The sequence below is a fragment of the Sciurus vulgaris genome (assembly GCF_902686455.1).
Source record: "Sciurus vulgaris genome assembly, chromosome: 10".
Classification (NCBI taxonomy): Eukaryota; Metazoa; Chordata; class Mammalia; order Rodentia; family Sciuridae; genus Sciurus; species Sciurus vulgaris.
The window spans coordinates 16,199,782-16,227,165 of NC_136470.1; the positions used below are offsets into that span (position 1 = coordinate 16,199,782).

Here is a 27,384-nt window from a genome sequence, read left to right on the forward strand (position 1 = left end):
GATGCGATAATATGCACATTTGCTTAACAATTTGTATGACTCAAAATTGGACATTATCTTTTATCCTCAGCTTTGTAAGCACTGTGATTCAATAAAAATTTATGTAAAACTAGTATGTTAAATTTCTTAAATTGTTCTTTGCTTAAAATTTCCTTCTATATTCTACATTCCAACAAGTCAAGATGTTTAAAAATATAGTATAATCTAATATTGAATGTAGAATTTGGCAAGTATAAAAACACTGAAGATGTATAGTTTGTTTCAAAATATTCTCAAAATATATTATCAAGTGCTAACACTCACATTACATCACTTCTCCTATTTAAGAAAAACAGTGTTTCAGTGTTTGATCATTCTGTACAGTATGTAACTTTTAATAGAAATGCTATCAGTATTTTATATGTAGCATAATTTAGTTGCATTTATTCTTATAAAATATTAAGCATAAGATTGACATTGCATTTTCTCATAATAAATTTCATAGAATTTTGATCTTTCTTTAAATTGATAGACGTGCTGATGAATTAAATGAATTAGTCTATTAATCATAGAAATAAAAGATCAATTAGAGAGCTAAAACAATGTAGAATTGTTTTCTGAGTTAACAAAGTAAAATTCATAGGAAGATAGGTTTTATTCAGTTTTGATATTTTCTTAAAAAGCCTTCTCTAAATCTATTTTAAAATTATATTCCTGGGATAACTTTACCTATTATAGTTGAAGCTTCACAAGTTTACAATGGAATGCATGTTAGTTGCCTTAAATTGTCACTAGAAAACTTGACAAAAATATATGATGCTACTTTAAAAGAAATCCTTATAATCGTATTGAATTATATAGTATTTGCTGGATAATATTCTTCTCATGGTTCACTACCAAAGAAAAAATAAGAGCCAAAAGTAATTAATCAAAGCAGTGCGGTTCATAAAGAATATGAAAAAAAAATCGTTTTTTTCTTAAGTGATCACTTACTCTACACTTTGCACTGTTCTCAGCACTGTGAGGATCTATTTCATTTAATTCTTACAGTATCCAGTTAGGCAGCAAATATTTTTAGCATCATTTACATGACAAATTTGAAGCCATGTACCTTGCTCATTGTCAATCCTTTAGGAAATAACACCAATACATAGGTTTTTTTGACTTGACACTAAATGCCTTATTTCTCTATAAGTTGTTTTTTGATGCACAGTGGACACTAAACCAAATAGACACTGAGAGGTAGTCTTTGAACTTTCAATAAGTCTTTAATGAATGTCCGCTGGCATTATGTACCAAATGAGGACACCCTCCCGGGTCTTCTCCCCTCTTCCCTCAGTCTTCTTCATCCAACATGGATCACCAGGCTAATTAGAAGAGAAAATTGTAATCATCTTTTCCAAGCAGAAGATCCCTGGAAGCCAAACTTCCCTTGAACTATTCCTTTGAATTTAAACTTGTCAAAATAAAAAATATCATAGTTTTCTCTAAGACGGTGTTATGCTGAAATAACAAAAAAAAATCTCTGTTCTATGTTAACCAAACAGGGACTCGTTTTCCTCTCATAACTGGAGCAAGGAAGGGGTGGTTTTGGCTACTCATCAACTATGTGATGGTCAGTGCCTCTACAGTTCTCTTGAAAACTGATGGAGGCTTTAAGGAAGAAACAAGCCACAGTGGTGACTTCTGTGACTGTCGTCTTTCATGAGGAACAAACAGCTTCCCTGAGTTTTTCCATGTGTTTCTCTTGAGGTTTCATTGGTCAGAATTGGGCACTGTGGTCACACGTAAGAAGCGCAATAAACTGGGAAAATGGGCACTGGTCAAAGCAGCAGGCTTAGATTGGTGTTTCTGGATGGGGGTACTTTCACAGATTTCCATAGGACAATTCTTCAGTATGATGGATTGCTGCATATCCTACTCACCAAGAAAGGAAAGATAATGTAATGAGACAAACATTACGACCCCATGTACATGTATGATTACACAAATTGTGTGACCCTATGTACAACCAGAGAAATGAAAGTTGTCCCTCATTTGTGTACAATGAATCAAATAATAATAATAATAATAACAATAATTTTTTTTTAAAGTTCAAGATTATGAAAGCCAATTAGATTGAGAAGTTGTCATTGACCACAACTTGATACCTATGTTTCTGATTTGAACTTTTTGCCATATGAATATTGCTTGGACTAATTGGAAAGACTTGAATAAGATCTGAGCTGAGATGGTAGAAATGTATCATCAAGAATGAATGTCCTTGTTTGGGTGGTTATAAGTATGTATCCTTTCTTTCTTTCTTTCTTTCTTTCTTTCTTTCTTTCTTTCTTTCTTTCTTTCTTTCTTTCTTTCTTTCTTTCTTTCCTTTCACTTTTTTCTATTATTTTGGTAGAAAATACATACAAATATAATTTAAGTATTTGAGAGGGATAAGACATCAGGTTAGCTATAGTTTGGTAAGTTTTTCTGTAAATTTATAATTGTTTCAAAATTTAACATATATCTGGTATCAACTGCTAATTTTATTGTTAAAAAGTTCTGGAATTTCATTAATGGGAAATGATGAGGCATAGTATTTTGGTTTGGAGTTAGATGTTAACCATGAGAAACATGAGATTCCCTTCTCTTTCGATCTTTCTTTGACATTTCCAAATATACCAGAATGCCAAATATACCTGTCAAGAAAAGTGCCTATGCAATAAGTGTATGTGACAATCTACATGTACTATGGCATTGTGTCTGTCAAAGTCCTTTCTAAAAATCTTTCAGAGAACTACTCAGGGTGTAACAGATGGAATTAAAAGTTTTGATATTTTCAAAAGATATGGATTCTAAAGTTTCTTTCATGAATCAATCTTTGACAATGGCTAAGGTAAGCAGGAAATGTGGATGCAGATGAAGGATTTCGAATTTTTTTTTTCTTATAAAAAAATGGTATCCAAATTTTCCTCCCATCTCAGTGTGCTTAAAGCTTCTGGCAATAGATACATTATATTTTCTTCTAATTTCTGTAATGAAAGCCCTTTTTGCCTTAGGCTGTTTTGCTTCTGGGCCTCAAGGTCTTCATTATAAAACAGAAGTTATATTAATAGTACTTCCTTCCCAGAGTTCTTATGTGGATCAGGAAAATAAAGAATGTGGATGGAAAGAGCTTCAGTAAGAAGTGTCATGCTTAGATTAATAAAACTAATTGATGGCTCTCCCTGAAAAGGCTTCACTTTGTTGGTTGTTCTCATTTAGGATATCATAATCTTAATGTTAAGAGTGGGTCAGGAGTCACCCAATATCTGAAAATGACCTTTCTGTAAGCCTAAAGAAAGTAACAGAAGAATTCTTCGGATATGATTGAACACAATCCACAGAAGAGAAATCAGTTTTAGTTTAATGAATTCAAAATAATTGAAAGATACTCACATAGAATAAGATAAAATGATACACAACAGAATTTTGAGTTGACATCTTTGTTCTTCCCTTTGGTGAAAGCCCTCAGTAAGGATGGCTAAGAGAACATGCACTCTTTAGTCTGTGTGATCCTGAATCTCTGTTGCTTCCCGGTGTTTGCTTTATACCAGTTAACACGGAGACGTTCACTTCTCCCATTGGGAATGTTAAATATTATAGAGCGATTACTCATTATCTGTCTGCAATTGCTCAATTTGGTTTTTAAGTACCAAAGTTCATATTAATTAGATTGCAAAGGAGGAATCCATTTTACCCACACCCTGACCTCATTCCCTAGTAGCCTGGGAAAGCATCAGGTTCCTGCATTACTTAGGTTGTCTGGGTTCTCTCTTTCTTATTGATCTGGAGAATCTGATTCTGCAAGTCACAGCACTGTTTGGAATAGGCTATTGCTACTGCATGGCTATGGGAAGAGTATCCTCACTAAAGACCAGACTAAAACACATTTGTGATGGACACATGCCTCCCCCATCACACTGCCCCATGTCAAGCTTTATGGAATTTATAGGTTACTATAGGGAGACATAACTGCTTATCTTAATAATTCACATTACAATGGCACAGATTTACATAGATTGATTCTTCTTACTAATTGCCTATAATTTTAAGGGGAATTTCATAGTAAAAATAGATGGAGAAGTAGAATTTCTAACTTCTGCCTCTGCAAAGCACCAGAGGCAGTAAGAATATCCAAATCACGATGACTGCTGGGTTGTTAGCATTTCCCAAGCCGTCTTTTGGCACAGAACGAGTCAGAGTTCTAAGGATCTGAGTCACAATGATCAGCCCTCATGAAGAAAGAATTTTAAAAAATGATAGTCTTTGTCTCTGGGGTGCTTCCTTGAAATTTTTGCTCATCACTCAGCCTCTTCACAATACTGCAGTCATCACTCAATGATCACTGTGTAAATGAGCAACTTTTATGCCATTTCCTCCCATTCCCTGCACCTTCCAAAAGGAGCACCAGTAGGTTCTAATGCCAGTGTTAATAAACGGAATCAGAAAAGCAGAAGTTCTTGGTACAATTTATAGTCATCATTACATATTTAATAGCACACAATCTTTTTTCAAATTGAAGTTTTAAAATAAGATAATTTGTTTCAGCTTGAATTAATTCCATTGAGAGTATTAGAACACACTATCTGTAAAATTCAAATGTTGAAAGATTGAATTAGAGAAAGTAATGATGAGACTTTGTTTCAAAGTTTATGTAAGTGCTACTTATAAATCATAAATGAAAAATTATTCTAAACAAATCAATATGAAATCTCCTGTCAAGACTGCATTTGATATGTGAAATTGGAAACTTGTTAAGCAGGAGGAGCTGAACCGGAAAGCTGTGCATTTTTCATACATAACAAAAGGCTGGAAGTAGAACACTCAAGGCTGGTACAGCCAATGACCAACCTTGTCAGATAAACACCGTTTCAATTTTCTGGTCAGTCACACTTAGCAGGAGGCCTTTAGCCTCAACCTTCTTCAGCATATCATGAAGTAGTATAAGAGAAGTGGCTGGGAAGGTCAAAGACCAAAGCACAACTGAGAAGTGATTTTACCTTTCCCACCAACTTTACAGGAAGTCATTCCAAATGACTTCCTCTTAAATCACATTGGCTAGATGCATGACATGTGGTTACCCTGGTGGCATCAAATTTCCTGAAGCTAAGTATTTGTAACTGGGCATATTGTCCTCTCATGGAAAAGAGGAATTCTATCACTAAAGGAAAACAAATAAGGAAAGAAAGAAATGAAGAATGGACACTGGGCAAGGCATTAGCAATGTTTGTTGCAAATATCTCAAATAGGTCCTATATCATGTGGTTCTAGAATCATTTTTGAATGTTGGTTTGGGAAATTTGTGTCCAGTACTACTCTTTACAAGATGAGAGGAATGTCCCATAGATGAGATAGATTATGACCTGATGGGTGATGGTATTTATTTTATAATTTCGGTTGCTTGTTCATAATAATCATGGTTCTTTATCTTTCAACAAACTGAAAAAAAGTACATCTAAAATAATCTCACTATTCCATTTATGTTCTCTATATTTGAAGCATTTAGTGACTTTGTGTTTAATGGATTAAATGAAGAATTCATATATTAAAAAGTTACTGCTGGTATGGAGGCACATGCCTGTAACCCAATATTTCAGGTGGCTAGGGAAGGAGGATTGTGTGTTCAAAGCCAGCAAAGTAAAAAATAAAAGGGGCTGGGGATGCAGCTTGGTGGTTAAGTGCCCCTTGGTTCAATCTCTGGTACCAAAAAAGAAAACAAAATTACTTAGAAGTAATTTGAGTAGTTACTCTTACACTTTATAGTCAGGGTTAATTATTTAATTTTGGGAAAGCAATTAAATTTGAGTTTCATTTGTTTTACGTCATGCCAACATTACAAAATTAAATATATTTTACAATAGGATTTAAGACTAATATGATTTATTAGAAAATAAGTGAAGTGTTAATTTCGTAAGTGTTGCACCAAGAAATATTTTTGTGAATTATCTTTACTACTCAAAGCTTTCAATTTATAGAGTAAAGTAAAATAGCAAGTTTGAGGTAAATTTGGGTACATACATTGAGCTACTCCATGTAAATTATCAATTGAAATTTTTGACTTGCATTTGAATTAATCAAATTAATTATGAATAATTACAAAATTAATGAGCTATTTTTGTTGCATATACATGGTTTGTATCATTTAAATATTTGTTATAATAGTCATCAAATAAAGTTCTAATAAATAGGATATAGTGGTTGTTCCAGAGATTATAAATTGTGCCTATGTGAGTTTCAGGGAGAGGAGGTGCTATGAACAGTGGGAAGTTTGGTAAAAAGACTCTTCAAAAATATATGCCTTTTTATGCCATTGCAGAATATTTGTGAAAATACCAAGTGTCATCAAGACTACCAAATTTCTGGAACACAGTTTTATAGAATAAGTGGAATGTTGCAGAAGTACAGGGAATAGGAATAGTTCTTGCAGACTGGAGAGGAGGCTGGTAAGGAAGAGGCAATCAAACTCAGAGAAGGAAGAGGTCAGGTGTCCAGTAAGACCTGTGCAGAACCGCAAGTGAGCTGTCCTTCCATTATGACCTGCTACTTGCAAGTTACTGAAACAAAAAACAAAACAAAACAACAACAAAAACAAAAACAGAAAGGAAAGAAGCAGCTCTAATCAAGCATTATACGATGTAATTTGAACTGATGATCAGTTATGCAAATTCAGTGTGACGGAAAGATAAGTATTCAAATATAAGGAGAAAGAATGGCAAGAAGAAAATGTGAAGTCAAGAAAAAAGTGGATATCAAATTACTGAGGTGGAGAAAATGTAAAGTAATTATGGTGCCTAAAAATAAATGAAAAAAGAGCATTTGAAGAAAGTACTGAGTATACTTATTGAAAAACACATTTGTACTTAATGATAATTACAGTCTTGAGATGGGTGAAAAAAATAGCACTGAAAGATACAATAGAAGAAACTTTCCTTTACATTAAGGAAGAACTGCTACTCATGTGAAAAAAAGGAGGATAATATTTCAGAAAATATAAATAAAACCTCATTGGAACTGGACATATAATAAGATAGCTAGCTATTATTCTTCCATGTTTAAAAAAAAATCCCCCAGGGATCAATGCATAAAAGCAAAAAGAAAAAAGAAACTACAAGGAAAACAAAATTGTCTTAGCTATATTTGAAACCAAAATAAAAGGAATTATTGTCTAAATGTTCCTAGATGACATAATAGAACAAATGACCTAAGAATATCATGTGAGTAAGTAGCCATTCAAGCATGAAGTTAGCAAGTGGGTATTGTCCAACATACTAAAATAAGCTACTAGAATTCATTGAATAGTTGCTCGGGGTGAAAACTTATCAAGTATTACAATAATCTTGATTCTCACAATAATCTTATTCAAGGAAATACAATTATTATCTCTTATTTATGGTGAAGAAATTAGGACAAGTTTAGCTATTTAATTGTCCAAGGTTTCACATCTAGTTAATTAAAGAGTTGGAGTTTGAACTCAAGTAGTTTTGGCTTAAGAAATTGTATACTTCCTCACTATAGCACCCTGCCAAGAACCTGAAGTAACGAACAGTGGTGAACCCCGGAGCCCTTCTGGAAAAGTCAACAAATACAAACCAAACAGGCAGTAAAATTGATCAGTGAAAAGATAAATTAATTATGGCTGCAAAATAGAAAGTCCCTTGACAAATTTAAAATGGTGGTGTAATAGTATATTAGAACCAACACAAATATGAAATAAAGAGAAAGATGTGGAGATGATACAACAGTTACAATATGCTAATCTGTTGCATGGGGGTGTAAAAGGATTCTGCTCAAAATTGACATAGGTGCCATTAAAATGATGACTTGCCATCCCCCAAAACGAAAGGCAGAATATTCTCTCTGTATGTGGAGGCTAACACAGAACAAGGGTGGGGGGTGAAAAGCACGCAGAAACCACTCCGGATGCAGGAACTCACACAAGATTTTATTAAGTGGACAGGCAGAGTGCCCACAGGGTGAGAGAGAGAGAGAAAATGAGAGAGAGAGAGAGAGAGAGAGAGAGAGAGAGAGAGAGAGAGAGAGAGAGAGACAGAGAGACAGAGAGACAGAGAGAGAGACAGAGAGAGAGAATGATGGTGGAGTCATTCTTAAGTAGTGGAATTTCACCGGCTAATTACAATGGACCAATGGCTGGCGAGGAGGTTCGCGGACTAAAAATCTGGACCAGTGACTTGACTAGGAAGCTCCTGAGCAAAAATCTAGGTTGTAAAATGGTGTGGGGGAGGGAGAATAATGGTGGCAGCAAAATAGCAGATCTGATTCCAATAAAGGGAGTAGGGAAGAAGAGAAGTTCAGTGCATTAGACTAAGGGGAATAAAGGAAAGAGGAGATGGGGTAGGAAAGACAGTGGAATGAATGGGACATCACTTTCCTATGCTCATGTGAGAATGCTCCACAGTGAAACTCTACATCACGCACAACCACAGGAATGGGATCCTAATGAGAACAAGTTAGACTCCATGTCTACGTATGTCAGGATATACTCTACTGTCACGTATATCTAAAAAGAACAAATAAAAATTAATTCAAATGAATAAATAAATAAAATGAAAAGATGGCTCACATTTATCCACATTAGTTTTAGTCTTCTTTCTTCAAGAGTTTCACAGGAATTAATTTTACTTTATGTGAAAAAAAAAAATATTTACCAAACATTTCAAAATGTCTTTAGTTTCAGGGCAAATTTTCTTTATTTTGTTGAATTCAAGTAAAATAAAATCAGTGCTGATCTACATTATGCTTTTCTAGTTTTAGTATTATTTATTTTAAGAATAATGTATTTTCATGTCATGGAGCTCACATTAACTGTTTTGAGTTCTGTAGATATCTTTGATAACATTGTTGAATTCCAAGGTGATAATGCAGGAAGATAATTAATAATTCTAGCATTGTACTCTAGTTGGGGAAAGACCTGTGATTATTTTTTCCCCAGGAACCATATAGCTATACTCACCTATTTCATAGCAATGCCTCGCTCTATCCCCACTCCCATTCCAAGGAAGGAAATTAATCTGATAATTCAAATCCAGAGAAACCACCTGAACATAATTACAAGTGGACATTGCCACTGCACATGCAATGGCTGGCTAAAACTTTAAGTAAGACATCCAGGTTTATGACTTCTCATTGTTCTTTCCTTTTTCATATCATATTGTAGAACTGATAAGTAAAGTCATGACTCCTTTTAAATTTTGTTGGCTTTTCTCTGCCTCTCATGCTGTGTCTGAGTGGGTAACATGACGCCAATCACATAATTTCCTCTCATGTAGGTCTACTTGAGTCTTCTGGTATCAATGTTAAAATGTGAGAAAAGTATTCAGAAGTTTCTTTTCAGACTTAAGGCCTAACCAGGTGGCTGAAATTTACCTGCTGACCAGCAATTTTAGTTGCAGAATACAGAAACCAATAAGATGATAATTTTATTTCACCTCTGTTTTTGTTCCTTGGATACCTTACATCATCACTAGATGGGAAGGATCCAAGACTATGACATAGGATTGAAGCTTCCCTAGCTTCCTGACTATAAAATGACTCAAAACTATCAAAATCTACCTGTCTAAAATTAGAGGACAATTTCTGAGAAGTTCAGCAACAGCTAGCTCTAGCCCACATCTATGCTGAATTCTCTGCATGGGTATAGAGATGAACCATTTTCATTCTGATCTCAAGTGGCTCATTCAGTGCTTGTGCACACATGGTATTTTTTTCAGAGAATGATAATGTGTTTCTAACTATGCCACTTATAAAACATTTTTTTCAGGTAGAGTTTCTTTAAGGAGGCATATAATTTATGACACCCATAGCCTAAAAGACATTATTTTTATTTTATAGGTGCAGAAATTGAGCCTTCAAGAGTTTAAAGGGTTTCTCCAAGTCTCCCTGGCAATGAAGTAGCAGAGCTGAGATTCAAAGGGATGTATGCCAACTCCAAGGGCAGTTCTTGTCCTAACAGAAATGTCTCTAAGTTACCCCAGTGTACTGAGTCCTAGTTTTCATTCTTGGGCAGTCAACATTATCTCATGTGACTCAACATCAGTTCTGACCCTGGGCAACCACTTGGATGTTCTTGGTGATGAGACATGTTGGTCTGTGACTGTCATGCAAGCATAGTCAACTAAAAAATATCCTTATAAACAATGAGTATCTCCTCTACTGTGTTGTTTATTTTACAAAAGACGTGGAGTAGGATGAGAGAAAGAGAACTTCAAAAGGGTCAAGGCAGGAACATTTGAAAATTATAGCTTTCTATTAAGAATATTAATTTATATTTTATTAATTATATAATCAGTAAGAAATCTCTGCATCTTTAGTCTAGTCATTTCTTCATGGGAGACATCAAAAGTTGAATTTCCAGCCACAGAGAGTGCGCCTAACTGGTACAGTTTTCTCTCCAAATATATTTAGTATGGAAAACTGATTGTTGACTAATCAAGGAGGAGAAAAAAGCCAATTCAATACCATGCTTTTAGTTGTGTAAATATTCTCAATCACAATTGTATGTATCAACTTTGAAATATTCTTTTCTGTAAGAATTATAAGATACAGAGGATTGGTCTAATTTTTATAAAGATATTGCTGATTTTCACTATATCATCTTAGTTTAACATTCATCTGAATGATTCAAAGAAGCAGAAAAGCAAGGGAAGAGTAGCTGATTTTTGTTGTTCTGTATTTATTCCTTTAATGAGTCATTCCTTTAATGTTTGAATATGTTTGTTTTGATTCTACAAAGAGATTGAAGCAATTTATTAGACTTTAGATAAAATAAAATTGAAAAAAATATTCATTCAGACCATCAAAAATAGAGCTAGAAATACAAAGAACATATCAGGAGAAGATTGTATAATGATAGTATGTTATAATTTTCTATATGATCACTGAAATTACATTTACACACTTATTTCTCTGCTTTCTGGAAGCCACCAAGGGGATGAAAAATAAGAAAAAAGATAACTTAGGTAAGTTATATTGTTCACAAAAAAAGCATTCTATCTTCATGTAATTGTTACTGCATGACAGTTGTGTCTTAGACTTATTGTTTGAAATGTCAGCATGTGTACTCAAAGTTTTCTCAGTGAATGCCTATAAGTACAGCCTGCATCCCATATGCTTATGTGATCTCCAGGACTTCAGTCCTTCTGTGAAGACTGCCATTGGACCAAATGTCCCTTCCTACTTTTAGATACCAAGAAACACAGCACAAATGTGTCATAACCACCCTGTTCACTTAAGACCACTTAAGGCATAGACACCTTGCATTTAAGACCAGCAGGGCCAAGATTATTCTTTGTTTTCACACTCATTTGTTTCTTTTCTCCTGAGTTCTAGATAATTTTTTTTTAGAGAAGTAGTTCATATTTATTTATTTATTTATTTAATTAAAAATCATAAATTTACATAGGGCAATATTGTTTGATTCATTCTGTTATTTTTTCCCTTCCCTCCCACCCATCCCACCCCTCTTTTCCCTCTATACAGTCCTTCCTTCCTCCATTCTTACCACCCTCCTTATCCTTAACCCTAAACCTAACCCTAACGCTAACCCCTCCTACCCCCCCTTATATGTCCTCATCTGCTTATCAGCGAGATCATTCATCCTTTAGTTTTTTGAGATTGGCTTATCTCACTTAGCATGATATCCTCCAGTTTCATCCATTTGCCTGCAAATGCCATACTTTTATCATTTTTCATGGCGGAGTAATATTCCATTGTATATATATGCCACAGTTTCTTTATCCATTCATCAACTGAAGGGCATCTAGGTTGGTTCCACAATCTGGCTATAATGAATTGAGCATCTAGATAATTATCAGCCACAATCTGCCCTGTTCTTCTAGATTGTATTGTGATGAAGTTCAGTGATTGATTTCCACTTCGAAGTGCATTGACCTTATGAATTGAAATCTCTCTCCAGAGGCAGAAAACATAGCAAAAGAAAACAATCTGGCTCTGGAATAGTCTACATTTTCTTGAGTGATGGGAAGCAGGAAGAGGAGAGGGAAGTTTGAGACAAAGCAAAGCTATCTCCTTTGTTGCATCCCCGAGAAAGATATTCTGATGTATCAACAGGAAGTTCCATTTTAGGAGTTTCATGCATCATAAAGACTCCCCAAATTCTCCCAGTTCTAAAATACTTCAACCGATCAGAAGCAGAGAGTTCTTTTTTTTTATTTTCAAACGATACCTCATTGATTTCCCAGTCTTTAGTGCCTTAGTATGAATATGTTAAACAAGTTCTCTCAAGTTAGAGAATTTTCTCAGAATATATTTCTGGTAAAATGAGGGACATATAACACTTCAGATATATTTTGGATCAGAAGAAGTTGGGGAAAGTGCATTTTTAAATCCAGTTTAATGCATAACAGCTGGACTTTTAGATATAGGCTAGCTCAGCCAGAAGTTTGATTTATATCTGATTCAATTAGATGTATAAATGATGAAAATTACTGTAGTTATTTCATATATCTTGTAAGCCCTGACTTGTAAACAGATTTGGAAATGTGAGACCATCCCTAGCATGTCTAATTATCCTTATAAAATACTCCTTGTTTATTTGTAGTTTTAAATAGATGCAGAAATCACTTGAAGAAATAAATGATACAGCATGTAACCTTAAGTGTGTTATATAAATGGCCTTCCTAAGTAAAATTTTATATTTTCCATAAAAATACAGTGTAAATATTTTCTTCAAAACAACAAAACTTAGAAGTAATTTAGTTATGTTACATTGATTATAGTTGATCTATAATGATATTCTAATTTTCTCATTAGTAATATTTATTAAATATAGTGAATTACATGACATAAACCTTTATGGACTCAGAATTAGAAAGCAGTTACCTCAACTCTTTTCTGTTTTCTTTAATAACAGGCTATACCATATGAAAATTCTCTTTTATGGAACAAGCCAGACTATTGACAATTCAAAAACACCATAAATATTTTACCCAAAGAATTATTTATCTGTGGGTTGCCTGTATAATATAATCATAGAAAATTATGATATACAAGCATTATAACATAAACATGGACTTTAAAAATAACATAATTTTCTGGCTTTTATTAATAACCTTGATAACCTTGAATAGAAATACAATATATCAAAAGTGCAAATGGTGTGCAATTTTAGGAAAAGAGAAGGAACGCAATTATTTTTAAAATCCATAGACAAGTCACTGAGAGACAATTTTATGGGAGACAAATCAGATCCCATGCTCCTGGAGATTTTTCAAGGTGCGATGTGGCCAGAGCTGTACAAGGTAACTTACCATATACCTGAGTGTCTTCCTGAGAGTACATTTGTCTTGCCTTCCCTGAAGCAGGATAAGATTTGAAATGTCAATGTTAGATTATCTTCACTTCAGAGTGATTAACTGGATAGTAACTGATGAAATAATCAATTTCAAATGCGGGACAAACATAAAATATAGTTATGCTTTCAGACTTCTATCTGTGACAGGACATGGAAATAAAATTATCTAGGCATTTTCAAGTTAAAAGATAGTAATGAGAAAGACAAAATTTTATAATCATCGTATGACAAAATAGAAGGGATATGTCTTTATTTAGGTTTGTTTTCATTCCAACAGGACTTTCTTCTCAAAGTCTGTGAATATTGTTAATCAAAGTATAAATGTAGACTAGGACATTTATAGAAGATTTAAAAAACTCCTACAGCTTTTGAAACATGTATAAATAAACAGTGTTATTTGGGGGGAAATATTGACCCAAATCATATGAAATATTAACATCAAAGAGAGACAAATGAATAAAATGAGTTAAAATGTTTGGTTTGAACAAATGGGGAGAGGAGTTCACTAGATAAGAAAATATTTATGATGAAATATTTTTAAAGGTATAATATGAATATTTTAAATCATGCTTGGTCTAATGTACTTAAAACTAGAAATATTTTGGAATATGAAAAATTACCTAAAATATTAATTATATATCACCATGGTCTTTGTAGTAATAGAGGTTTTTTTAAAAAAAAAATTCTACCCAATGTAGGGAAATTGTGTTTTTCAGTTTGTACTTATTCTTTTTATCCTAATTCCTTATAGAGAGTGGAACTAAATGTACCAAAGACATATTTATAAAAATGTCCATGTTGTGGACAAAATATAATGGAACCGGAACAGTATTATTTCCATATATAATATAACTCGTAATGGAGAAGTTACAATAGATCTCTCTGGAGTGCAAATGGAAGCTTCTGAAATATCACTTAGAACATTATAGTAGAGAAAGATAAGGAGACAATCTCTAGGTTTGTTTATGTGCATGTTCTGCAGGTTCTGATTAATGGGCAGAAAGGCCATGAAATATAAATCTTGGGATAGGGGAGAAAGAAAATCTATGGATAATGATTCAGAAACAAATTAGAAAGCAACAGATTTATTTGTTTTCTTCCAAATTGAGCAAATCAAGTAGTAGTTTAGCACTAATAAGAAAATAAGAACACCAGGTGTCTCTTTTTAAAGAAGTGCATTTCCAGTGCTATTACTTTTCATTCTGGTTTAAGGCATCTGCAACCAATTATTTCATGTCACCCAGTAAACATTATAACAATATTTTCTCAAAGCATTGGTTTAATTACTTAGATTAGTTGTTATTTATCCACTGCTTCAGCTTTTCACACATTTGATTTTGTTTCAGAACATTTATTTCAATATGAAACTTACCAAGTTATTCTTTGGAATGGCACTTGAAAAAGAAACTTGAATCATGTTAAATGTGGCACCAAGTCTCCTGGAACTGTCCCACCCTCAAGGAAGCAATCTCAGCGCAGGCCTTCCATCTTTCTGAGCCCAGACCTTGTCCATTGCATTAACTAGATTATTTTTCATGCAGGAATTTCTCATCTCTCCACTGACTGGCTGCCATATAGATTTCTTAAAATGTAAATATAACTATGTCACTCATTTTTAAAAGTGTTTAAGTGAGCCCCTATAACTCACATTAGATTCAAACAGATTAGCATGGCATAAAGAGCCCTGTTGACTAGAGCCCTGGCTAGCTGCTGATCTTCATCTGCTTCCATTCTCCTTAGTTTGCTCTGCAATGACTGTACTGAGAAGCCCAGCATCCCCCAAAGATGCCATGAGGGACAGATCCCTTGACTGGGGTCCATCTTCCCTTTGCTGCTCAGTGAAGTCCCACTCTCCCTTTAGACATACCTGTGAACTCTCCTTGTGGACTGAGAAATGTGAGTAAGCACTCCTTCTTTTCACTTCTTTGATAATCTGGTATGTAACTCTTAGCATATCAGACATTAGAATTTGAGTTTCTTTCTAATTCAGCACTTTCACAGACAGGTATTTCAATAACTGCTTCCTGGAAGAGAAAATATATAAAAAACACATAGGTGTTCAGTAATATTAAAAAAATACCACACTGTTTTATCATTGTCTACCACCAAGTTGCTGGATGTCTTTGAAACCATGCACATAAGGTAATTGAACTCTGCATATGGCCCCAAATTCTACAACCACACTGTCATCCTATAATAGAAAGTCCTCTGAAGAAGACTGACTCTGGAAAGTGTGCTCTAGTTTGAGAGCATTTTAAAAACTGGCTAATCTAACCCCTTTATTATATTAACAAGAAAAAAAATCAAGCCCAGAGAGGAGAAGGAAATCAGCTGTAACATAGTTGAAATAAAGTGGGAGGAACTAAACCAAGGTATACAGACACTATATTATTATAAAGAGTTAGAGTGCCTAATATATAATAATACAGCAAGATCTTTACTATGGAAACACATTAAAAAACCACAAATGCTTCTTACATTATTTTTATTGAATTCTCCTAATTATTTAGTCACTAAGCATTATTAAATATCTACTTTCACTATGTTTAAGATACTATGCTAAGTTATATGGATATAAAAATAAACAGAACATGGATCTTACCCTTCAAGTATTTGTGCTTGGTCTCCAGCCTGTCTCCTTTCTCTTTCCTTCTATCACCCTTACTCTTTGCTCAGATAGACTCCATTGGGTCTTGAGAAAAGCTTCAGCTAAGTATTTCTCAAGTGAATAGAGAGATAGAGGAAAATGGCCACAAGACTGGGGATTCCTAGAATCAGGTTGTGAATCAGATTCTGTCTCATCTAAATTTTGAGATCTTGATAATCTCCATCTTTATGAGCTTTGGTTCCCAGCTCAGAGGAAGTCACAGTGGTCTGTACTTGCCCCTGAGATGGACTGCTTTAAGAAGAAATAATGAGAGTGTTTCATTATGAAGCACTGGATTTAGAGCCCTGAGAGCTGACTTTGGATCTCTGCTGTTACCACTTAGTTGAGTGACTGTGCTTTTTCTCACAGAGTGGGGTTACAGTTTCTACTTCATCCTCATTAGGATTAGCATTATCATAAGCAAAGATTACGGTCTGACATGTAGAACATTTTCTATCAATATAAATCTTAGTCTCATTATTTTCAGGTGTTTTGCGAGAGTTTATCAGTCCTACAGTTCTGTAGACACCTTAGAAACCACTTCTCTCCAGACATGTGCTCTCTAGAGCCTGTCATTTCCAACATGACTGACCAAACCTTCTTACCTGAACACTGGTGGTATTAGGATTTTTCCCATAATTCCACACCTTTGTTACAGAGCTCAGCAGCAAGGCTGACTACACAGCAATGTGCTAGGAGCCTGAGGCTCTGTGAAATGAGGACTACTCTGGATTAAATTGTTGTGTTCAAAAAAATAAAGAGTGAGTCAGACCATGCCTAATTCCACAGGAAAGAGATTCGTTGCAGCAGAAAACATGTGGAGTTAATTTGGTTAGAAAGGAAATATTAACATCTTGAATTCCACACAAAGACTCCTATTCCTTGGAGTGTGTTGGATCCTTTACAGAGCCCTGTTCTAACTGCATAAATGTAATAGGTACATTATAAAAGGGTACATCAAGAATGACTATTGTTACAGTGAATGTTTGTGTTTTATATATCTTCTAAACCTCACCCTGCAAGTGGAGCCTCTACTGATATGGGACCTAGGGATTTTGAGGGAATTGAAGCAAGAAGTGATATTTACATAATGTTCTCTCAAGTTCCATTTTGGCTGAATTTTGAAACATGATTTTAGAATAATGTATACTTGGAATGAGTCAGAAGAATATACTTGTTTCAACAATATGGAAGTCAGCTGTAGTTTGCACAGCAGGGATCTTTCATTAATTTAGTGTCTCCATTGACTGTAATTCTTTTGTCATTCAGAACTTGAAGTTGCTTTGAAGTTTGCTTTCTGTGATAGTTCCTGCAATTTGCTATGAATTTTCATAGTTATGTAGATCCTTGTCTTTATTACTTTTATTTTCTTTTGTGTTTGACACAGGAAGAAAAGAATTTGTTTCTGTCTGGTTCTCTTTGTAGACTTGTCCCTACAGATTTGTCCTCTGTCATGTGCTTTGGGACTTTTCTTTCTCCCTTGTCTCAGACAAAATTTATCCTTCCTCAGGTATGAAATTCATTGTTGTGCATGTGTTTATATATGTATGTTTTAAAAAACCTTCTGTAGATGTACAGGGGTCTTTACAGACACAATACTGAAACAGATGAAGGAATTAGGATGTCCAAGTCAGGATTATTATGCATTAATTTAATTCATCTAAACAAAGTACATAAAAAAGACGTTTGCCTAATTTATATTACATTTCCCCAAATGTTCAACATATCCCAAACTCCTACCATTATAGTAGATCCAAGATAATAAATTCTTTTATTTGAGATCTTTTGGTGTTTTTCAAGGACATATTTTGTATTTGTGTATAAACTGAGGAGGGGGATGGCAGGGTCAAATGGTGGTTCCATTCCAAATTTTCTGAGAAATCTCCATACTACTTTCCATAATGGCCACACTAATTTGCATTCCCACCAGCAATGTATGGGTGTACCTTTTCCCCTACATCCTCACCAATATCTATTGTTGCTTGTATTCTTGATGATTGCCTTTCTGATTGGAGTGAGATGAAATCTTCCAGTAGTTTTGATTTGCATTTCTCTAATGCTAGAGATGTTGAAAATTTTTCATATATTTGTTGATTGATTGTATTTCTTCTTCTGTGAAGTGTCTGTATTTGTAAAAAGTTTCTTTGTAAATACTATGAAATTTGTTTCATTATATTCAAGAAATTGAAACTACCCAAGTGTCCATTGACTAATGAATTGAGAAAGAAAATGTTCTACATACACAATGGATCACTATTTAGCCATAAACAGAGAAGAAAACTGCCATTTGTGCCAACATGATTGAATTGGAGTTCATTATGTTAAGCGAAATAAACCAGGTACAGAAAACAAGTCCTTCATGGTCTTCTTCATATGTATAATCTATAAAAGTTGGTCTCACAGAAGTTGAGAGAAATATGGTGGTTAACAGAGATTGGGGAGAGTTGGAGTAATGGAGAAAGGTTGATTGATGGGTACCTGGTTACAGTTAGACAGGAGTAAGGGGTTCTGGTGTATTTCTTACACAATATGGTGACTATAGATAACAATAACGACTATGTAGTTTAGAAAGCTGGAAAGTTAGAAAGCTGAAGAAATTTTCAAAATGAGGCATGGGAAGGAACTAGAGCCACAGAACAAGCAGGTATAACCAGGGACACTGGAGGAAGCAGGAAGAAGGGAAGAGCCCATTTTCTTCCTGTTCTAGCATTCCCATCATTGATTCCAGTCATCCATTTCAGATCCCAGCTGGTAGTTGCAGAACAAAGGTTCCTTAAAATCATAATTTCATCTAAAATGTGAAAAACCTGGAAAAAATGATACAATATAGATCTCAGAGAGTTATGTTCGACTATCTTCCCTCCTCCCTGATCCATCTGAACCTAACCAGATGGTTTTGGAGAGGTCATTGAACTACTATGAAATTGTTTCCTTACATAGTAAAGGAAAAATATTCCATGCTATTTCTGGCCACAGGAGTATTGAAAGAAGCAAAAGAAATGGTATGAATAAATGTTCTATCTATATGGTAAGATCCAATATAAATATAAATGTCTAGTACACTTACATGCAATAAAGCATAAAAGTTCTTGCTCTCTTGATTATTGGATATGGATATATTTACAAATATATCTGTATTTATGTTCGTTCATTCTATTATAAGGTAGAATAAAACTACATGATTTTCACTAAGCATTTCGCTGTCGTATTAACAAAACGGGAGGGTTTAAAATTCTTTCTTCTCTATAAAGAGGAATTTCCTGAATAGTAGAATGAGCCTCCTTAACCATGAATCTTATCAAATTATTACCAAATAGAAAAGTAAGCTTTCGTCAGACCACTTATTCCCTGAGGCACTTTGTCCTATGAATAGATAAAAGGATAAATGTGAAAATTCTCATTACCCATTATTTAATCCCTGTTCCTCACTTACCTCACCTCATGAATCTTAGGTAACCTCATGCACGTTATGGAATTTCCTACTCTGGACAATTCATACACATACAATCATACAGTGGGTGGTCTTTCAGGACTGACTTCTTCAACAAAGTATAACATTAACTAGTTTCATCTGTATTGTAACATGAATTAGTCCCTTAGCACTTATTGCTAAATAACAGTTTATCATATGGGATATCACATTTTGTTTATCCATTCATCAGTTGATGAGCAATTAATGAGTCATTTCCACTGTTTGACTATGGTGAATAATGCAGCTGTGTACATTAGTGCACAAGTGTCAAGGACATACGGGCATATTTTTATTTCTTTTGGGTATGTACATATGAGAATTGCTGGGCCATATGGTAACTGTAAGTTCAGCCTCTTGAAGAAATGCCAAATTGCTCCCCAGAGTAACCACTCCATTTTATATTGTCATCAGCAATGTATAGTTGTTCTGGTCTTTTTGAGTGCATTCTAGCCTTTGCTATTGTGGATCATTTTATTAGAGCCATTTCACTTGGAAGGTGTGCAATCCTTTATATATATCATGGTATTTGGTTTGCTAGTATTTTTAAGGATTTTTAAAATTTTTATTCCTAAGACCTATTGATGATAAGCATTTTTTAATTGTCTGTCTGATTTTGGTGTCAAGGTAATATTGACTGCACAGCATGAATTGCGAAGTAACTTTATATATTCTTTACATATTCTGGAATGAAAATGATTTGCAAATATTTTATACTATTCTATGGCAAGTACTTATGTACATATTTTTTGCCACATTGGAGATTGAATTTAAGGCCTGGTACATGCTAGGCAAGAACTGAGATGCATTCTAGTCCTTTCCTATTTTTGAAAAATTTTACTTTGATACCCAGTCTCTCTAAGTTGCCAAGGCTGTCTGTAAACTGGGATCCTCTTGCCTTAGCTTCCCGAATAGCCAGATTATAGGCATATACCATGGTGACCAGCTTTTTTCATTTTCTTGATGATATTCTTTTATGGTAAAGTCTTTTAATTTTGTCAATATTCAAATTATCATTTTTTATTTGTTCTGGTTCTTTTGGTGTCATATTTAGGAATACTGCCCTATTCAAGATCATGAAGATTTATGCCTAATATTTTCCTCCAATAATTTTAGAATTCCAGCATTTACATTTCAATATGACTCATTTGAGTTAATTTGTGTGTGTGGTATTTTGTAGGTGTCCAACTTCATTCTTTTGCATATCCAGTAATTATTCCAGCACTAGTTTTTAAAATGATCATCATTTCCTGTGTTGAATTTTTTTAGTCCTCTTGCAGTTAATCAACGTAAGAGCTTAATTAGATTAATTAGATTCTATTAGATTGTTTATCCTTATGCCAGTACCTCACTGTCATGTACTGTAGCTTTGCAATAAGTTTTAAAATTGCAAAGTGAGATGCTTCTAACTTCTTCCTCTTTTAAGATCATTTTGTCTAAATTTGAGCTTCCATGTGAATTTTCATATCAGTTTGTCATTTTCAGCAAAAAAGCTATCTTCAATTTTGGTAGAAACTGTGCTAAATCTGAAGATCAGTTTGGGGGGTATTATTCCTTTCATAATATTGTCTGAAGAACAGCAGTTACCTTTGCAATTATAGTCCTTTCTCAGTTTCCTTCAACAACAGTAGTTTTTACAATACACATTTTGAACTTCTATTTTGCTTTTATTTCTAAGTAGTTTGTTCTTTCTGATGCTACTATAAATGAAATTATTTTCAGTCTCATTTGTATTATACCTTTCTAGTGTATAAAATTTGATTCTAGTTTACTGATCTTGAATTTTGTTGATTAATTTCATTCCTAGAGATTTTCTTATACTTAAACGATATTTTAAATGGAATTGTTCATTTCATTTTTATTTTTCATTGGTAATTTCTAGAAATACAATTTATTTCATGGACGTCACATTTGCAACTTAGCTTCAGTTATTTTTAGTTCTGGTGGTGTTTATAATGAATTCTTAAATATATACCTTGTTCAAGGTCTGGTATGGAGGTGGAGACTGCCAGTGTATATGACTGCCTATCTTCCTTTCTCTGCCTGAGCCCATGTCTAAACTGGATTTCTCAGGATTTTTACATTAAGCGAGTTCATAAGATTGAATTCTAGGGCAGTAGAATGTGGTTAGAAGTAATACATAATACTCTTATGTAGGATCTAGATTTTTTCTAATCATCCTACAGTGTCTCACCTTCCTTGTCACAACTGATGATGACCACGCAGAAGGTCTGAGGAAAGGGTAGGTGGTGCACACATTGAGCATTCAGCATCTAAACTGACTAGAGTAGACTTTTCTGAGGGAACTGTGCTCCCTCCAAATTCACATATTAAGCCTTAACGTGCAGTGTGACTGGATTAGGAGACAGGACTTTTAGGAGACAGTTAAGATTGAGGCTCTTGTCCTATAGAATTGGTTGCTTAATAAGAAAAGGAAGAAAGAATCTCAGGGTAGTTTTGATTCACATTTCTCTAATTGCTAGAGATGTTGAATATTGTTTCATATATTTTTGAGCATTCATTCATATTTTTTCTGTGAAGTGCCTGTTCAGTTCCTTTGCCCATTTATTTATTGATTGGGTTTTTTTTTTTTTTTTTTTTTTTATGGGTTAAGTTTTTTGAGTTTTTTGTATATCCTGGAGATTAATGCTAAATCTGAGGTGCAGGTGGCAAAGATTTTCTCCCATTCTATAGGTTCTCTCTTCACATTCTTGATTGTTTCCTTTCCTGTGAAGAAGATTTTTTCATTTGATACCTTCCCATTTATTGATTCTTGGTTTTACTTCTTGTACTATAGGAGTCTTATTGAGGAAGTTGGTCAGAATGGCAATTATTAAGAATGAAAGTGACGAAAAATGTTGATGAGGATATGGGGGAAAAGTGCGCTCATACATTGCTGTTGGGACTGAAAATTGATGCAACCCCCTGGAAAGCAGCATGGGGATTCCTTAGAAAACTTGGAATGGAGCCACCATTTAATCAGTTATTCCACTCCTCAGTTTATACCCAAATGACTTAAAATCAGCATACTACAATGAGTCAAATTAATGTTTATAGCAGTTCAGTTCACAAGAGCTAAGCTATAGAACTATCCTAGGTGCCCTTCAAAAGATGAATGGATAAAGAAACTGTAGTATATATACATAATGGAATATTAGTCATAAAAAAGAATGAAACTAAGGCATTTGCTGGTTAATAGATGGAACTGGAGAGCATCATGCTAAATGAAATAAGCTAATCCTAAAAAAAAAAAAAAAGGCCAGATGTTCTCTCTGATGTGTAGATACTAACATAATAAAGGTAGAGGAGGGAAGAATAGAAATTCACTGTATTAGACAAAAGGGAATGAAGGGAAAGTTGGGAGGATGGGAATAGGAAAAACAGCAGAATGAATTAAATGTAACTTTCCTATTGATACCACCAGTTCCCTTTGAGGAGTTCTGCTTCCTCACACGTTGAAGTATAATACCTAGGCAAGCATAGGGTAGGATGCAACAAGTTTTATTCAGAGAATAGTAATACAGACTTCTCCTGGGAGGAAGAAGGGAACCCAGAGGTGGAATCCATGGGATGAGGAAGTCCTGCTCTTCTATACATCTAAATTTCCTTTGTACTCCTGCATTCTTCTCCCTTATCTTGTTCATTTTCCCATATCCTGCAGACAAACCTGGGAAATGCCATTTGGGTGGCCAGAAGGTGAATAGGTGAACAGGGAGGACCAAGGAAGGGAGCAGGAGCCCACGTGACATTAATAGAAGCTCCCTGTCTGCTCAGGAGTTACTTCATTAACAAACTTTTGGGAGGAGTAGTATAAACAGGTAATCTTGGTAATCAAAGGACTCCGAAGACATGAACATTCCAATCTCCCTGGGGCAGTCTCCAACTTCCCAGACCCAAATTTGCCTCCATTTTCTCCATCTGACCCAATTACCCACCTACACTTACTGCTTGTTTTTAATTCTTGCTTCACTATGTTCCCATGAATACATGACCAGTGAAACTCCACACCATGTACAACCACAAGAATGGGATCCTAATTAGCATAAGTTATACTCCATGGATGTATCATATGTCAGAATACACTCTACTCTCATGTATATCTAAACAGAACAAATAAAAAAGAAATTACTAGCATCTATTACCATCCCTTGGGACATATAGTGTAATTTGAAACTACAGGTGGTATATATTCATTTCTACCTTTTATTTTCTGATTAAAATACATTGTTATTGAGAATTTAAAAGAAAAGAAGAAGAAAAGAAAAAAGGAGACATTTCTCTTTCCAACACTGAGGACATAAAAAGATGGCAGCCATCTATAAGCCAGGAGAAGTGATCCCTCACCAGAAATTGAATTGGCCAAGCCTTGGTCTTGGAATTCTATCACCTAGAGTGGTGAGAGAGCAAATGGCTATTGTTTGAGCTGTCCAGTCTCTGAGGCTTACTAAGTCTGTCCCAGCTCACTCTACAGCACCCACACTGCTTATCTGCTTTAGGCCAGGACATCAATGGGCACTAAAGTAAGAAACAGAGGAAATAAGAAATGGAATTGTTTGTTACAGTGCTTGACCTACTGTGATCAGTATAACAGAAGACAATCTAGAGGAAGATAGCCAGTATAGGTTGTTCTGAAAGCTGCCATAATTTTCAGTATTTTAATTATAAAAAGAACCTTCAATGAAGCGAGAGATTTACCACAGACTTTAAACATGAAGAATATTATTACTTAGGTTCCTTGACCAAATGAAATAGTGGTTATGTTGCCTCATAAACCTGAGAAGAAAAAAATGATTTTTTTTTTTTGAAATTCAGAAAAATCTTTGAGAAGAATGTCCTAACCATGTGAAAGGCTGAACCAGATGTAGCAATTATTGGGACTGAAAAGCACAAGCTTTTTTTTTGTTTTCTAATAGTTGTTCAAACAAGAAAATCAGAGTGAGCCATGAACAGAAAGATATAGCCTAGTAAGTACACTCATGATTTGGAAACTGAAACAAAAGCAGAACAAAAATCACCTGTCAAACAAATAGTTCAATGTAAAGTCCATGTTTGCTAAAGAAAGTTTAAACCATGGCTGTCATTTTGAGTTGGTAATTCTCTTCATTTCTCAAATAAGAGTATATGTTCAACAGTTTATTTTTGAGAAATGTGTAAGTATGACCTCTTGGACTCATAACATATCCATGGAGGTCTTCACATTAACATTTGGGTAAAGTAAAACTTTGGTAGCTTATTAGTTACAATAAAATATAGCTCCAAGTCTTAGAGGTTGTACAAATCCATGTTTGTTGTAAAATAACGACACCCAAAGGTGTCCATATTCTAATCCAGGGCCTGTGGAGATGTAACCCTGGAAAAAGGAGATTTACAGATGTCATTATATCTGATCTTGAGAGGGGGAGATTATTCTGACATGACTGGGTGGGACCACTGTAAATTCAATGGTCCTTGTAAGGAAGAAGCAGGGGTATCAAATCAAGCAGGAAGTGAGACCTGGGTGAAGTAACCATGAGCTAGAAAAGCGGGCCACCCCTGGAAGCTGAAAGGAGCGAGGAATGTGTTGTCCCCTCGAGTCCTCAGAGAGAACGTGAATGGGCTAGCATCGTAACTGTAGCCCTGTATGATTTCTAGAACTGTTAGCTAATACATGCATTTTAAGTCACAAGACTTGTGATAATTCTCATAGCAACAACAGTAAATAAACTCCAGATGTTTATTCTTATTAAAATCACAAAATAAGTATAGAGATGACTGTTTTCCTCTCTGTGGTTATCCTTGCCATAAAATGATCCCCATCCCCCTACCTCTTGTATTATCTCTTCTAATTTAATCTTTGTTATGTCTTTTCTCAACTTTCTGAGATATTACCTCAACTTGACCCTAAGAATTATTTAATATGATGTTTTCACAGTGTCAGTTATATTGATTTTAATAATGTAAATATCAAGTTCATTAGGTTTAATATGATGCACACAAAAAATAGTGATGTTTAACTGAACTCATTATAAGTAACTAGCAGAAACAATAATTAATTCAGTGTTATGTAAAGATAAAATTAATATATGCGAAGTAGAACAAAAACTTACAGCTGAGAATTGGTTGTTCACTCAAATTCTTTGCAATTGGGATTGTAGCAATATTGAAATTTTTCTAGGGATAGTGATGCAAAGATTAGTGGGACACCATTTCCATCTTTGGAGTGCATTGGTATATGAGAAGAAATGGTATTTAAAGTGATAGTGGCAGGACGATGAAGAATTTACACACACACACACACACATATATACATGGTATAAGTAAATGCATACACTACCAACAAAGTTAATGTCTAAGTCAGCTAGATTTATAGTAAGGTTGTTAATGGTTTGGTTTTCAAAAGTGTTTAGCTGAGAATTTATTTACTGAAATTAGCACTGAAAAGCAGCTGAAGAATTTCCATTTGAGTAAACACTGAACATTTAAATTATAATTCATTATTCAATCTCCAGTTTTGTTATTTCAACATCTGTGGGTGTTTGGATTTTGCCAAAACATTAAAGCATTTCATTTTTACTAATTATGATTTAATACAATTGGCAAACTACAAAGTCTAGTCCAGTCTATATCTAATTTGGGTGACTCTCTTCCATTGATTTTAATGAATGTGCCAATTTATTCTCTGAAGCATATGGATAAATATTAAAGCCTGATTGCAAAAGAGTCATCTAACAGTCACCTCTTCAAAAGAATTTCGATTTTGACACATCCTGTTTTCTCATGTGGTATATATTACAGAATTTAAAATTAACATTATTCTGCTTATTAGTTTTGTGACCAAGGAAGTATTTAGATAACTCAATGTTAAGGTTTTAATATGATAAAATGTTAGGGTTTTAAGGAAGAAATATCCTTAAGCACTTAAATAAAACAGATTTTCTATGACCTTTGCAAATTTACCTTACATAGAATTATTATTCTGGATGAATGAAATTAAAAAACACATTTTTGTAATTATGAGTAATATCTATTTCTTTTATATTTTTTCAGATTAAACTATGTCTAGTCTAGGCTCACTGTCAGGCATCTATCATCCGGCATTTGCCTGCCTCTCGCCTGTCCATCGATTGCCTTAACCCTATCCATCACCCAACGCTCGAGGTTCACCTCCCAATCGTCCAAGAGCTGCCAGCAGACTGACCGCAGACCGCCAGTGGAGAACCAGCTGCCTGCTGCTGCCTGGAAGTTCACTGTTACAGTATCTACAGGCTTGATTACACGTGGCTGCCACCATTTTGAGACAACAGCCAGGCCCTGTAGGATCCCTGGCAGGACTGACTGAGTCCTGTCTCCAGGATCCCTCAGCCCAACCAATCACTCCCTGCCTCTGAGGTCCTCACATCAACTGACTGCTCCCTGCCGCCAAGACCTCCAGATCAACTGACTGCGCCCTATCACCAGGAACCCAGACCAACTGATTGCACCTGGCCTCCTGGATCCCACAACCATACCAAAGACACCCGACCTCCAGGACCACTGCTGGGCCAACTGGATCCTGTCTCCAGGACCTCCAGCTGACCACGTCCACCCCTGAGCCGCAGCTCCCCATTTGCCAACACATTTGGAAGCCAGAGCAGCCATCTTGGATAATCCTGGAAGCCGTAGCTCCGATCTCTGGGTGGGGCAAATCCCATCCTGCGACGCCTGCTGGAGGCTTGAAGCTCATTGTCAGGTACCTCTCATACATCAGGCTACTGAACACTGGGAGGTTTCATTAGTATATGACTGTTATACGGTAGATTTTCTTTTTTCTCCTTTTTTTAAAAAAATAAGTTTTTATTTCTTTATGTTTCTTGCTTTCTTTTCCTTTTTTTTACCTGTTCCCTCAGAGTCACTTTCTCCCTTATTTACATGCTAACATCCGATTTCTTTTGATTACACTCTCACCCTTTCTATTTTCTA

General features: G+C 34.8%; 1 long non-coding RNA gene across 1 annotated transcript; it reads right to left on the bottom strand.

Moving 5' to 3' along the window:
* Positions 1–15,217: 15,217 nt before the first annotated feature.
* LOC306670982 lies at positions 15,218–16,693 on the bottom strand. The gene is made up of 3 exons (XR_013766550.1): positions 16,583–16,693; positions 15,933–16,229; positions 15,218–15,354 (listed from the first exon to the last, which is right to left on the bottom strand). It is a non-coding gene; the product is annotated as an uncharacterized lncRNA (long non-coding RNA).
* Between the last annotated feature and the right edge of the window lie 10,691 nt (positions 16,694–27,384).